Source organism: Opisthocomus hoazin, chromosome 1, assembly GCF_030867145.1.
Source record: "Opisthocomus hoazin isolate bOpiHoa1 chromosome 1, bOpiHoa1.hap1, whole genome shotgun sequence".
Classification (NCBI taxonomy): domain Eukaryota; kingdom Metazoa; phylum Chordata; class Aves; order Opisthocomiformes; family Opisthocomidae; genus Opisthocomus; species Opisthocomus hoazin.
The window spans coordinates 1,076,000-1,091,199 of record NC_134414.1 but is presented as its reverse complement, the minus strand read 5'-3'; positions in this window follow the sequence as shown (position 1 = coordinate 1,091,199).

The window sequence follows — 15,200 nt, the reverse complement described above, 5'->3', positions numbered from 1 at the left end:
TGAGCGGTTGAGCACCGCCAGCTTTGCCATCGCACTGGGCCAGGGCTCCGGGAAGGAGCAGAGGGAGCCCATGGAAATGGAGCTGCTCTGCGACAGGGAGGCCAGGGAGTCCATGGAGGCCAGCGGGGCCTGCGGGCACAGGCGCTCCCTGCTCCACGCCTCCGTGCTGGCCCTGTAGAGGAGGAGAGGGAAGAGACCCCGCTGCACCCCGGCCCCTCCGGTGGGACCTATGGTCAGCACCCCGTCCTCGGCTGGCGGGCAGGGCTGGGCAGCTGCCCAAACTAGGAGTCCAAGCTCATGGCATGGACAGGCGTACTCTTCACTGGGTGGATGGTCACAACGACCCCATGCAATGGCACAGGCTTAGGGAAGAGTGGACTGGTGCAGTTCGCAGTCCTGAGGGATGAGGGTCAGGCAAAGTGTACAGTCAAGGAGCCTGAATTTTAGGAAAGCAAACTTCCAGCTCTTCAAGGAGTGAGTCAATGGGAGCCCTGGAACACTGCCCTGAGGGACAAGGGAGCAGAACAGAGCTGGCAGATCTTTAGGGACGATTTCCATAGAGAAGAGCTCTCAATCCCCAGCTGCATGAAATCCAGAAAGGGAGGCAAGAGACTGGCCTGGCTGAGTCGAGAGAAAAGTAGCTGGGGGTGCTGGTCTCTTCGACTGGGATCGTCCTGCCCAGCCCCGTGGGGCTACTCCTGCCTGGGTCCATGAAGCACCTTCTGTGCAGGCGTGCAGAGCTGCTCCTGCTCAGCTCCGTGCTGTTGGTCCCGTCCGGCTGTTTTTTCACGGCTCCGCGGAGCTGCTGCAGTCTGCTGCTGTCCTTGTCCTTGTCCATGTCTCATCTGCAGCCTTGTGTACGTCCACCCCCGGCAGCTCCACTCCCCGGCTCCACGGCCACGCTGTGACCCCCAGCAACCCCTGATGGACCTGCACCTCTGTCCTGAGGAGGGTCGGCACAGGGGCTCCCCAGGGTTGTGGGGGTCCCACCTGCGAGCAAGCTCTGCCATGGGGAACGGTAGCGGCCGCCCACACTAGGAGCCCCAGAAGGAAGCGTCGAGGGCTCGTCGAGGGGGACTCTGTGCTGAGGGGCAGCGAGGCAGCCGCCTGTGGGCCCGCCTGGGAATGCCGTGACGCCGGCTGCCTTCCGGGTGCTGAGGGCCAGGGGGTGGCTGGAGGAGGCCCCAGCTTGTGAGGAACAGGCACTGTCAGCCGCTGTGGCTGCTTCCCCTGGGCACGAATGGCACGGCCAGCGGGAAGGTGGGCAGGATCCAGCCCGAGTGCGAAGCTGCGGGGCTGCGGCTGGAGGGGGTGGGTGCTCACGATGTCCTTTCCTCTGCTCTGAGCATCTGAAGGAAGGGGTGCAGGCAGGAGCAGGTGTGTGATGTGACTCAGCACTTGGCTGCATGGCTGGTGCTGTCACCGGGGTTTTGGCTTTCGTGATGATGGGACGCTCTTTGATGAGTCCAAGCTGGCAGGGAGAGGCTTTGCCCCTCTGGTCCCGACCTTGCAGTCCATCGACGGGGGAGGGGCGAGCAGAGAGGTTGCCAGTGAAGACTGAGGCAAAACTTTTGTTGAGCACCTCAGCCTTCTCCTTGTCCCTTGATAGGAGGTCACCGTTCTCTTTCAGCGGGGTGGGTACTCAATTTGCCACTGCTGCCCTGGGTAGTTTCCTTTCCCTATCTGCCCTAGCCCACTATCGGCCTTAGGTCCGACCTTTGGGTTGCTTTGTAGACACACCTCACGCTGTTGGGTCACTTGTTTAATAGTTGTATCTAGATTTCGGGCAACCATGAGCCGATTCAAATATTTTTGCAGGACTTCCGTTCCCCAATGAGATTTCTTATGTTCTGCCATAACTACAGCCCATAAGAGAGAAAATGGTATTCTTATCTTACCCTGAGGAGTCTTAGCCCGCCTGTCTTTCTCTGTTTTTCCTCCCAAATCTTCAATTAATTTTTGGTCCTCCTTAGAGTATTTGGGTTCACAATCAATTTGTATTTTACTGCCTGGGACTAAAGGTTGCACCCCCAGTCCGCTCTGTTCAGCCACTCTTCCAGCCTCAGGATCTGCCATGGCATTGCCCAGCTGTTCGGCAGTGTCCCCTCTCTGGTGAGCTTTACAGTGCATGACAGCTATTTTCTCAGGTAGTTGTACAGCTTCCAGGAGCTGAAGAATTTCTTCGGCATGTTGGATATGTTCTCCTTGGGTAAATAGGAGTCCTCTTTCCTTCTCTACAGCCCCATGGGCGTGTGTTACCCCAAAAGCGTATTTAGAATCTGTCCAGATATTAATTTTCTTGCCTTTGGCTAGTTCTAATGCTTGAGTTGGAGCTATTATTTCTGCCTTTTGAGCTGAGGTGCTCAGGGCAAGGGCTTTTGACTCGATTACCTGATCCGTAGTGGTTACCGCGTATCCTGCCTTGTGGACACCTTGTTGAACAAAGCTGCTTCCATCCGTGTACCAGGAATCTTCAGCATCTTCCAGCGGCTTCGCTTTTAGGTCAGGTGGGCTGGAATAGACTGCTTCAATCGCTTCCAAGCAGTCATGCGGTACTGGTTCCCCTGTGGTCCCGCTGAGGAAAGATGCTGGCTCGACAATGTCAGTAACCACTATTTCTATGTCATCTTGCTCTACCAGGATAGCTTGATACTTAAGGAACCTTTGTGGTGAGAGCCAATGTCCCCCCTTTACTTGTAATACTGCTGACGCAGCAGGAGATAGCAACACTGTGGTCTTCTGGCCTAGGGTAAACTTAGGTGCTTCTTGGATATTTAATAGCACTGCTGCTGTTGTCCTTAGGCAGCTAGGCCAGCCTTTGCTTACTTCATCCAGCTGCTTAGAGAAGTACGCGACTGCCCATTGATATGGTCCCAGATTCTGCGCTAGGATTCCCAGGGCAAGTCCCTGCTGCTCATGAGAAAATAACCAGAGGGCTTAGTAGTGTCTGGCAGTCCTAAAGCCGGGGCATCCATTAGCTTTTTCTTTAGCTGTTGGAATGCCTTTTCTGCTTCCTCATTCCAAATGAGGATCTTTTTATCAGATTTTAATAGTTCATAGAGCGGTTTTACCAAGAGTCCATAGTTCTAGATCCAGAAGCAACACCACCCCGTCATTCCCAAGAAGGTGCGGAGCTCCTTCGCTGTCTGTGGTGGTGGGGTCTGGCAGATGGCCTCTTTTCTTGCTGTTCCCAATGTTCGTTGCCCGCAGTTATCTGGTATCCAAGGTAGTTCAGCGGTTGTTGAGCGATTTGGGCCTTCTGTGGAGAGACTTGATAGCCATGAAGTCCGAGGAAATTGAACAGGCTGACTGTCCATATTATACAAAACTCCTTTGTTTCAGTGGCTATTAATAAATCATCTACATACTGCAATACTGTTCCCGCCTCATGAGGTCATTCCCACTGTTCCAAGTCTTTGGCTAATTGATTTCCAGAAAGAGTGGGGCTATTTTTAAAGCCCTGTGGCACCACCGTCCATGTCAGCTGCGTCTTTCTCCCAGAGTGAGGGTTTTCCCATTGAAATGCAAATAACAACTGACTTTCTGGACTTAATGGGAGGCAAAAGGAAGCATCTTTTAGGTCCAGGATGGTAAACCAGGCCAATTCAGGTGTCAGTTTGGTTAATAACGTGTAAGGGTTTGCTACGACAGGATGTAAGTCCTCCACAATCATATTGATGGCCCTAAGATCTTGTCCTATTCGGTAACTACCATCCGGTTTTCTAACTGGTAAAATGGCAGTGTTATATTCCGATTCACACTCAATTAATAGTCCGTATTTGATGAATCGTTCAATTACTGGTCGAATTCCTTCCCTGTCTTCCATTCTGAGGGGGTATTGCCTAATTCTTACAGACTGTGTTCCCTGCTGAAGTTTGACTACAATCAGGGAAGCGCTTTTCGCTCTTCCTGGCATTTCCGTAGCCCATACTCCTGGATATACCCGATTTTGAATTTTCTCAGGCACCCCTGCGTCAACAGGGGCATCTATAAGGGCTAAACTCAAAACTTCAATTAGCTGTTCGCTTCCCACTGGAGTTCTACTTTCCCTTTGTCAAATCGGATTTCTGCTTTGAATTGTTCCAACAGATCTGGTCCTAACAGTGGCCTTGGCAAATCGGGCATATATAAAAATTTATGTACCCCTAGTTGTTTGCCTAATTTGAATTTGACAGGCTTTAGAAAGTATGCCTTTTCACTTTGGCCAGTAGCTCCCTTTACCGTTACAAAGTCGTCGTCCACAGGTGTCAAGGTTTGATTTAAAACTGAAAACGTTGCCCCGGTATCGACCAAAAATTCTAAGTTCCGTTTTGGCTTCCCTAGCTCTAATATGACCAGTGGATCTGCTAGGGTAGATTCCCCAGGTCCCCGTCAATCCTCCTTGATCTGCGCCTGTATCCCTTTTCTCCTCTATAACCTTTCTGGACAATCCTTTTTCCAGTGCCCTCTCTGCTTACACCATGCACATGGATTTTTCTCCAGAGGTCTCTTAAACCCTTCATTTCTAAATCCCTTGCTGTCCTGCAACGCCGCCATCAACATTGGCTTATCCCTCCTTCGATCTTCTTCTTCCCCATTGCTAAATACTCTCTGTGTTTCGTCCAGCAAGCTCTCTTCAGTTTCTGCTGTCCGTTGTCCTTAGCTTTTGTGACTTTCTTCTTAGGACTGGCCTAAAAATCGAGACACTAGCTGCTGGATCCCTATTTCTGATCCTGGCTCCAAAGGGGTGTGTCGCCTCATAGTGTCCCGTGATTAATGGAAAAACTCCGAGGGGGTTTCTTTCGGACCGTGCTGGACAGCATATAAAGCTGACCAGGTGATGGTTCTTGGGATTGCTCTCTCCATCCCTTTGACGACCCATTTCCTATATGTATTTAGCAATTTCCTGTGGGCTCCCCTGTTGGGGTCCCAGTGGGGGACCTGTAATGGAAAACCATCCTTGATGTCTTCTCCGGTATTTTTGAGCTGATCACTTGCTAAATCTTGGGCTGTTTTTAGTATCAGCTGCTTCTCAGTCCCTCCACCGCTCAGGATGGTTTCAGAGGGTAAAGAACGTATCAGCATATGATGCTTCATCCCATTTTCCCTCCCTCCTTAAAAATAACATTAGTTGTAATAACACATTATAATTTATGGTTCTGTTAAGGGGCCACTGTTCTCCATCATCTGGCTTGTGCAATGGACACCATTGCTTGCAATACTTTATAAGGGTTTTCTTATTCTCTGTACCACCCGTACCAGCAGTATCTTTCCAGTGAGCAAGTACACAACCTAAAGGGCTCTTCCACAAAATTCCTCCCTGAGAGTTACCCATTCTTATCTCCTTTTTACTTCCTCTCCTGATGAACTTCCATGCAAATTTCTCTACACTGTTTAATAGTTTTCTCCCAGTCCTCTGTCCACGCATCCCAGATCCCTGGGATTAGGTGCCTTTTCCCACACACCACTTCGCTGTCTCAGGCTCTTGTTGGGACTCTCCCAAACATCAAACTGCGGATTTTGTAAAAGACATTTCAAACATTTTGCTCCCCGCCTACTGGACGCACAATACCACCTTCTTCCACACAGCCTACACGTTAACAACACCCATGCTTGATGGCAAGCTTCATACAATCCAGAGGCAAGTCCACACTCCAGGCAGGGGATTTCCCTTGCCTGGTTGCTGATTCTAAGGACTATATCCGTGACCGGAGGCTGTTCCCAATCTAGGGCTACTTTCCACCCTGCCGGAGTGACATACACTCCTCCTAAGGAAAAATGCCCATTTCTTATCCAATAGCTTCCCTCCCTCAGACTTTCCTACGACTCAAGTCCGAACCATTTTAAGAGGGAGTCTCTCGACATACACAGAAACACCGATTATCTTACACATATGTAAAACAAGAAACAAGATGGACACAAAATTCTAAATTCTCTACAGTCACCTTCAGTTGGTGTCCACCCAGCCAGTGGGAAGGTGGGCAGGATCCAGCCCGAGTGCGAAGCTGTGGGGCTGCGGCTGGAGGGGGTGGGTGCTCACGATGTCCTTTGCTCTGCTCTGAGCATCTGAAGGAAGGGGTGCAGGCAGGAGCAGGTGTGTGATGCGGCTCAGCACTTGGCTGCGTGGCTGGTGCTGTCACCAGGGTGTTGGCTTTCGTGATGATGGGACGCTCTTTGATGAGTCCAAGCTGGCAGGGAGAGGCTTTGCCCCTCTGGTCCCCACCTTGCAGTCCATCGACGGGGGAGGGGCGAGCAGAGAGGTTGCCAGTGAAGACTGAGGCAAAACTGTTGCTGAGCACCTCAGCCTTCTCCTCGTCTCTTGATAGGAGGTCACCATTCTTGTTCAGCGGGGTGGGTACTCTTTCTTTAGCCTTCCATTTCTGGCTGACATGCCCGGAGAAGCCCTGCTTGTTATTCTTAGCATCCCTTGCCAAGTTGAGCTCCAGCTGCGCCTTGGCCCTCCTGACCTCATCCCTACACAACCGGGCAGCATCCCGGTACTCTTCCCAAGCTACCTGTCCCCGCTTCCACTGCCTGTGCAGTTCCCTCGTGCCCTTTCGTTTGAGCAGCAGGTCTCGACTCAGCCGTGCTGGTCTCTTCCCTTCCTTGCCTGACTTCTTACACCTGGGGACTAAGAGCTCCTGCGCTCTCTGGAAAGCATCCTTCAAGAAGTGCCAACTCTTTTCTGCTCTCTTGTCCCTGCAGGCACTTTCCCGTGGTGTCTGACTGACTGACTGTTTGAAGAGCTGCAAGTTGGCTTCCCAAAAGTTCAGGATCCTGACTATACTCCTCTCCCACATCCCTCAGGACTGTGAACTCCAGCGATGCGTGATCACTGCAGACAGATGGGACCCTCGCGTTGGACACCCAGCTTGGCACCGGCAATCGAGGTGCCAAGAAGAGCTGTGCTTCAGGAGCAACCACTTGGGAAGCAGTCCAGTTCCTCCATGTGCTGCTAATGTTTCTCCAGATCCTCCAGATCCCCGACTCCAGCACCCTACAGGCAACCTGGAGTCTCTTCAGGCGCTTTCTGCCAGAGGCTCCATTCTGCCCCTGGGCCCACATAAAACTGAGGGAGCATGACGCTGAGGCCTGTAAATGGCAAAGGGAGAGCAGGAGATGTGCAGCAAGGGGCAGGAAGGAAAGTTTGAGCATCCCCAACAAGACAGAGCTGTGACCTGATCCCCTCTGTGTGAAAAGCCTTCAGAGTTTAGCTTTTCTCTGTGAGGAAATACAGAACTACAGGCCTGTGCAGCCCAGAGGGATAGAAGGGGAGGCGCGGGCATCCATGAGAAGACAGAGCTTGGACTCGATCCCGTCCACGTGAAAGTTCTTCCGACGCTACGCACATGTGGCTTCTGGTCCCACATAAAACTGAGGAGCACAAAGCTGAGGCCCACACGGGGCCAAGGGAGAGCAGGAGATGTGCAGTAAGGGACAGGGGGGGAGGATCGGGCATGGGGCACCTCAGCCCAGCCCCAGGTCCATCCTCCTGCCCAGCTCTGCTGCCCTAAGGTGGCCCCTAAGCTTGGGCCCTGAGCGCTCCCCTTCCAGGACAGCTACAAGACAGTGCTGAGGCTGTTCCTTATCTCAGCACCCAGGGAAAGTTCACTGCCTTGCAAGGAGTCCTCCTGTCCCTGGCACCCCAGCTTCCAGCCAGTTTAACCCCTTCTTGCCATTGGGTGTCCTTGCCCTTCAGGCCAGATGGATCCTCGCTGACCAGTGACCCCTGTGGAGCAGTTACAGTCAGAATTAGCCCTTCAAGGGTCCCACGCCACCCCAAAACCACCCAAGAAACCCAGCAGCACCCCAAACTGCTGCCACTGCTCGTGGCTGTGCCCACCACCTGCGGCCCCCATCCTCTTGGCACCTCCCTGCAGAGATGTGCCTGAACTCCAGGAGGGTCCTGCTGGCCCATTTTTGCAGCCCCCCCAGGTCCCTCTGGACACCAGCACACCCACTGGGGTACCGGCGAGCCCCAGCCCCAGTTTGGTGGGTGCCAGCGGTGCCTGGTGCCAGCCCGTCCCCGCTGGGCTCGGGCACTGAGGGGGTTGCACCCCCAGCCGCGAGATGGGTGGATGAACCACGACACCGGGGACAGAGAAAACATTTAATATTTGAACAATTCAGATGGGAGGACAGCCCAGGGGGGTTCCCATGCCCGCACGCCCCGGCCGCTCAGTGGTAGGGGATCCCCTTGTCCTTGTGGAACCATCGCTGCCACTACTGGGACTTGCAGCATCGGTCACGTAGGGGCTGAAAGTGGCATCTCCACCAGGCCTTGAGGCGTCGCCAGCCCTTCCGCAGGCACCGTCCTGCCCTGCATGGAGACCAGGCCGCTCGGCCATGCGCCCTGCCTGTGGGCTCCAGTTGCTGGGGTCCGGTCTCTGCCTGGGTGCTGCTGTTGGAAGCAGCAGAGATGCTGCTGGCCGGTCCTCCCGTGGAGGTAATGACGTCTGCCACCTCTGAGCTGCTTCTTTCTGGCCCCGTGGGGCTGCTCCTCTCGAGCCCCTTGGGACTGGTCCTTTCTGGTGCCATGGGGCTGCTCCTCTTTGACACTGTCGGGCTCCTCACGCTCTGCCTCGTGGAGGTGCTGATTCCTGACACCATGGAGCTGCTCCTTTCCAGCTCCATGGAGCTGAGGGTCTCCGGGCTCATTGCTCTGTCCTTGTGTAGGACCCCATCCACAGCCTCGTCCACGTTGTCATCAGTGCATGGCACGTCTTCTCTGAGGCTCTGGGGCCACACTGCCAGAGGGCCGTCCTCCTCCGTCTTGGTGGGGGGACGTGGGAGCTCCCCAGGGGAGGTCCCACCACAGGCTCCCCTGCTTGCCCCCTCTCCCCCTTGATCCTGAGCCTGCAGTGCCTGCAGCAGCTCGCATCGCTGCTGCGTTGACAGCGGGTTGTCCCGGATGGCGCAGATGAACTCAGGGATGAGCTGCGCCACAGTCATGGGCATGTGTGGGGAGCTGGTGGGGGGTGGCTGCACATGTTTGGGGCTCTGTACCCTGTCCTCCTTGTCCCCAGGGACCTGGTCTTGCTCTGCCCCCGACACTGGCTGCAGTGGGTGGTCCTGGCCACGGTCTGGCTCCGGCTGCCTCACCAAGACGCAAACAGCGGTGGGGGACTGGGAGGGTGCTGAGCGGTTGAGTGCCGGCGGCTCCATCATCGCACCACGCCTTGAATCCGGGAAGGTGTAGAGTGAGCCCGTGGAACTGGAGCTGCTGTGTGACAGGGAGGCCAGGGAGCCCACGGAGTCCATGGAGGCCAGCGAGTCCCACGGGGCGTTGCTCCACTCCTCCGTGCTGTCCCTGCAGAGGAGGAGAGAGAAGAGACCCCGCTGCACCCCGGCCCCTCCACCGGGACCGACGACCCTTGGGCAGCACCCCGACCTCGGCCGGCGGGCAGGGCTGGGCAGTGCGGGCAGGGGCAGGGCATGGGGAGAGGGTCTGGGGCAGGATTTGGGGACTCCCCCAGCACTCACACTGTCTCCACGCTCGGCACGGGCTTCTCCTCTCCTCCATTATCAGTGGGAGAATCTATAGAGGGAGAAGATGGAGTGAGCGGCCGTCAGCCCCCGGCACAGCCCCGGCTCAGCGCTGCCGTGGGGTGTTGGCTGTTTGCAGGGCGCTTGGTCCTGGGGCCGCTCACCTCTCCGGTTCTGTTGCCAGGATCTCACCATGTTCATCCGACGTTCCAGGTGCTTCCAGAAACGCTGCAGGTGCTGAAGCACCCAGCCAGCTGCCTGCTCTCGCAGAGCCCTTTTATAGCAGGCAGGCACACCCCCCTTTATGACACCGTGAGCCATGTCAGGGCCCCCTTTGTGACACCGCGGGGCAGTCTGAGCTGTGCAGGCACAGGGTACGGGTGCCGGGTACAGGGCACAGGTACAGGGTGCCGGGACATTCCAGCACTGGGAGGCGCATTCAGCAGAAGTGTCCTGGGTTTGGCCAGGACAGGGTTAAATCTCACCGGACTCCAGGAAGGGGCACAGCCGGGGGGTGGGGGCTGACCCCACCTGGCCAAACAGAGCCCGGTATTCCATACCATGTGACGTCACGCTGGGTTCTGGTGGGGGGGGGGGACAGCGCGGCGGGGGCTCACTGGCGGCTTGGGGGTTGCGGGGCCGGTCCTGTCCGGGAGAGCGGCTGTCTGGGTCGTGCGGTTCGTTGTTGTGTTTTCTCCTTATTTGTACCGTTGTTGTTGCTGTTCCCTCTGTTTGCTGTTCTGTTAAACTGCCCTTATCCCCACCCACCGGTTTCTGCCTCTTTTCTTTCCATTCTCCTCCGCACGCTGGCGGGGGGGAAGGGCGGCCGCGTGGCGCTTTTGCAGCCAGCGGCAGCTGAAACCAAGACATTAAATTGGCGCCCAAGCGTGGGGCAGGGATAACGGCAGGGCTGAGCAGCGGTAATTAAAACTGCTTTCTTAGATTTTGTTAAATTTTGTTATAGGCATTTTTCTGTGTTAGTTAAATAGTCGCTGGTAAAAATGTTGCTGACTTTGTTTAGATGGCTGTGGTTTTTGAACCCTTATTTGCAGTATGTGTTTACTGCCATGCTGTTCATCATCACTGGAAAAAGGATTAAGATGATGATTTTGCTGTACTGTACGATATCGACTTATGACATGATAACATCACTGTGCATGAAATTAGTCTTGTATTTGCATGCGGCACTGCGGTCATTTCCGTACCTCGGATCCTATGTCTTAGATTTTGTGAATAATCAAACCCTGGCTGTGGGGAAAACGGAAGGGGATACCTTCCCCCACTCTTTCGCCCCCCCTCTCTCCCTCAGGCTGGTCCTAACGGCTTTTTGTTCTGCCTCCTGAATGGGTTCTGGGTTTTCTTTAGGGTTAGGCAAGTCGTTAAGAGACCTGCCCCGGGGCTGGATAGCTGTGAGTGGCTGGGTGTGTGGGACAGCATGGGCAGATGTCTAGAGCAGTGGGCACCTGCGGTGTGTTTTAAACTCACCCCTGAACAAATACAGAATCCGGACAATCTGGTAAAATATCTGAAAAAAGTGTGCTGCCACCCTGGGAACTCCAGAGAGACACAGATCACTGCCACGTGCTGGGGTCTGGCCCACGCCTACCGAGCTGCCCTGTTCAACACTGTTCAGTGCCCTAAAGGGGAAAGGGGGGGGAAGCGAAGCGGCAGGCACTGCGACTGGCGCTGCCCCCCCAGCCGGCCCTGCAGCCCCTCCAGCCCAGCAGGCAGTCACAGCCCCCCCGACTGGCACCACCGCTGCCACAGCTGCAGGTCCTGCCTCGGTTTCCCTGGCAGGCACAGCAGCTGCTCCAGCCCCAGCTCCAGCAGCAGGCATCGCGGCTGAGCCCAGTGACCAACCTGTGCCGGTAGCAGTCGCCCCTGTAAAACTAAAGAAAGACGCAAAGAGAGCAGATCGCTCCGGGAGGGATGACGATGAGCCAGGGTCATCGCGGGAGATAGAGACAGAGATCATCACCCGGTCCCTGTCCCTGGGCGAGCTGCGAGACATGCAGAAAGATTTCAGCCGCCACCCTGGCGAGCACATTGCCACCTGGCTGCTGCGGTGCTGGGATAACGGGGCAAGCAGCTTGGAGTTAGAGGGCAAGGAAGCCAAGCAGCTGGGATCCCTGGCCAGGGATGGGGGCATTGACAAGGCCATTGGGAAAAAGGAACAAGTCCTCCGCCTCTGGAGGAGACTTCTGTCAGGGGTGAGGGAGAGGTACCCATTCAGTGACGATTTTGTATGCTATCCTGGCAAGTGGACCAATATGGAAAGGGGTATTCAGTACTTGAGGGAATTAGCTGTGCGGGAGCTGGTTTATAATGAACCAGATGATGACCAGGTACCCACAGACCCAGATGAAGTCCAGTGCACAGCATCTATGTGGAGGAAGTTTGTGCGGAGCGCACCCTCCTCATATGCCAACTCACTGGCAGTTGTAAACTGGAAGGGTAAGGAGGCACCAACAGTGGATGAGGTGGCTGTCAGACTCTGGCAATATGAGGAAAGTCTCTCTTCCTGCCTTGTCTCAGCTGTGGAGAAACTGGCCCGGGAGGTGCGGCAAGTCAAAGAGAACATGTCCTACTCCCCACCTGTACGGGCCAGTGTCTGAGCTATTAGGGGCAAGCGTTTCTCTGCTCAGGAGAGGGAATACAGAGGCTACACACCCTGGGGCACCCTGTGGTTCTACCTGCGTGACCACGGAGAGGACATGAGGAAGTGGGATGGAAAACCCACCTCAAGTCTAGAGGCACGAGTACGTGAGTTGCGAGGTAAAACAATCACCAAAGGGGATTCTGTTAGGAAAAATGCCGCTCCAGTTTCCAGCAGCCAGCTCTCCAGACCCAGGTAGACAGTTTGACCTTGATTCCGATCCTCTGGAGGGGACCTCCAAATCATTTTTACAGCAGGTGAGCAGCAAATTCTCTGACGAGGATTAGAGGGGCCCTGCCTCCAGCCAGGTGGAGGAAAGGGACAACCGTGTTTATTGGACGGTGTGGATTCAGTGGCCTGGCACGTCAGATCCACAAGAGTATAAAGCTCTAGTGGACACTGGTGCACAGTGTACTTTAATGCCATCAGAGTTCAAAGGGTCAGAGTCCATTTGCATTTCGGGAGTGACAGGGGGGTCCCAAGAGCTGAGTGTACTGGAGGCTGAAGTGAGCCTCACTGGGCAGGACTGGCAGAAGCACCCCATTGTAACTGGCCCCGAGGCTCCGTGCATCCTTGGCATAGACTACCTTAGGAGAGGGTATTTCAAGGACCCAAGGGGGTATCGGTGGGCTTTTGGCATAGCTGCTGTGGAGATGGAAGAAATTAAACAGCTGTCCATTTTGCCTGGTCTCTCGGAGGATCCTTCCGTTGTGGGGTTGCTGAGGGTTGAAGAACAACAGGTGCCAATCGCGACCACAACGGTGCACCGGTGACAGTATCGTACCAACCGAGACTCCCTTCTCCCCATTCATCAGCTGATCCGCCAGCTGGAGAGTCAAGGAGTGATCACCAAAACTCGCTCACCCTTTAATAGTCCCATATGGCCAGTGGGAAAATCTACTGGAGAGTGGAGACTGACAATAGACTACCATGGCCTGAATGAAGTCACACCACCGCTGAGTGCTGCCGTGCCAGACATGCTAGAACTTCAATATCAGCTGGAGTCAAAGGCAGCCAAGTGGTACGCTACAATTGACATCGCTAATGCATTCTTCTCCATCCCTTTGGCAGCAGAGTGCAGGCCACAGTTTGCTTTCACCTGGAGGGGCATCCAGTACACCTGGAATCGACTGGCCCAGGGGTGGAAACACAGTCCCACCATTTGCCATGGACTAATCCAGACTGCACTGGAAAAAGGTGAAGCTCCAGAACATCTGCAGTACATCGACGACATCATTATATGGGGTGACACAGCGGAGGAGGTTTTTGAGAAAGGGGAGAAAATAGTTCAGATCCTTCTGAAAGCCGGTTTCGCCATTAAGCGAAGTAAAGTCAAGGGACCTGCGCAAGAGATCCAGTTTTTGGGAATAAAATGGCAGGATGGGCGCCGTCAAATCCCAATGGATGTCATCAACAAAATAGCAGCTATGTCCCCACCAACCAGCAAAAAGGAAGCACAGGCCTTCCTGGGTGTTGTGGGTTTTTGGAGGATGCACATCCCAAATTACAGCCAGATTGTAAGTCCTCTGTACCACGTGACCCGGAAGAAGAATGATTTTGAATGGGGCCCTGAGCAACGACAGGCATTTGAACAGATTAAACGGGAGATAGTTCATGCCGTAGCCCTTGGTCCAGTCTGGTCAGGGCAAGATGTTAAAAACGTGCTCTACACCGCAGCCGGGGAGAATGGCCCAACCTGGAGTCTCTGGCAGAAAGCACCAGGGGAGACTCGAGGTCGACCCCTGGGGTTCTGGAGCCGGGGACACAAAGGATCCGAGGCCCGCTATACTCCCACTGAAAAAGAGATTCTGGCAGCATATGAAGGCGTTCGAGCTGCTTCAGAAGTGGTCGGCACTGAAGCACAGCTCCTCCTAGCACCATGCTTGCCGGTCCTGGGCTGGATGTTCAAAGAGAGGGTCCCCTCTACGCATCATGCCACCGATGCTACGCGGAGTAAGTGGGTCGCTCTGATCACCCAGCGCGCCCGAATGGGAAACCCCAGTCGCCCAGGAATTCTGGAGGTAATCATGGACTGGCCAGAAGGCAAAGATTTTGGAGCATCGCCAGAGGAGGAGGTGACACGTGCTGAAGAGGCCCCACTGTATAACCAGCTGCCAGAAGATAAGAAACAGTATGCCCTGTTCACGGGTGGGTCCTGTCGCATTGTGGGGAAGCAGCGGAGGTGGAAGGCTGCTGTATGGAGCCCTACACGACAAGTCGCGGAAACTGCCGAGGGAGAAGGTGAGTCCAGCCAGTTTGCAGAGGTGAAAGCCATCCAGCTGGCTTTAGACATTGCCAGTCGAGAGAAGTGGCCAGTGCTCTATCTTTACACCGACTCCTGGATGGTGGCCAATGCCTTGTGGGGGTGGCTGCAGCAATGGAAGAAGAACAACTGGCAGCGCAGAGGCAAACCCATCTGGGCTGCCCCATTGTGGCAAGATATTGCTGCCCGGCTGGAGCAGTTGGCTGTAAAAGTCCGTCACGTGGACGCCCACGTCCCTAAGAGTCGGGCCACTGAAGAACATCAAAACAACCACCAGGTAGATCAGACTGCTAAGATTGAAGTGGCTCAGGTGGATCTGGACTGGCAACATAAGGGCGAACTGTTTATAGCTCGGTGGGCCCATGACACCTCGGGCCACCAAGGAAGAGACGCGACATACCGATGGGCTCGTGACCGAGGGGTGGACTTGACCATGGATACCATTGCACAGGTTAGCCATGAATGTGAAACATGCACTGCAATCAAGCAAGCCAAGCGGGTAAAGCCTCAGTGGTCTGGAGGACGATGGCTACAATATAAATATGGGGAGGCTTGGCAGATTGACTACATCACACTGCCACAAACCCGCCAAGGCAAGCGCTATGTGCTCACAATGGTGGAGGCCACCACCGGATGGCTGGAAACCTACCCTGTGCCCCATGCCACCGCCCGGAATACAATCCTGGGCCTGGAAAAACAAGTCCTGTGGCAACATGGCACTCCCGAAAGAATTGAGTTGGACAACGGGACTCATTTTCGCAACAGCCTCATAGACACCTGGGCCAAAGAACACAGTATTGAGTGGGTGTATCACAT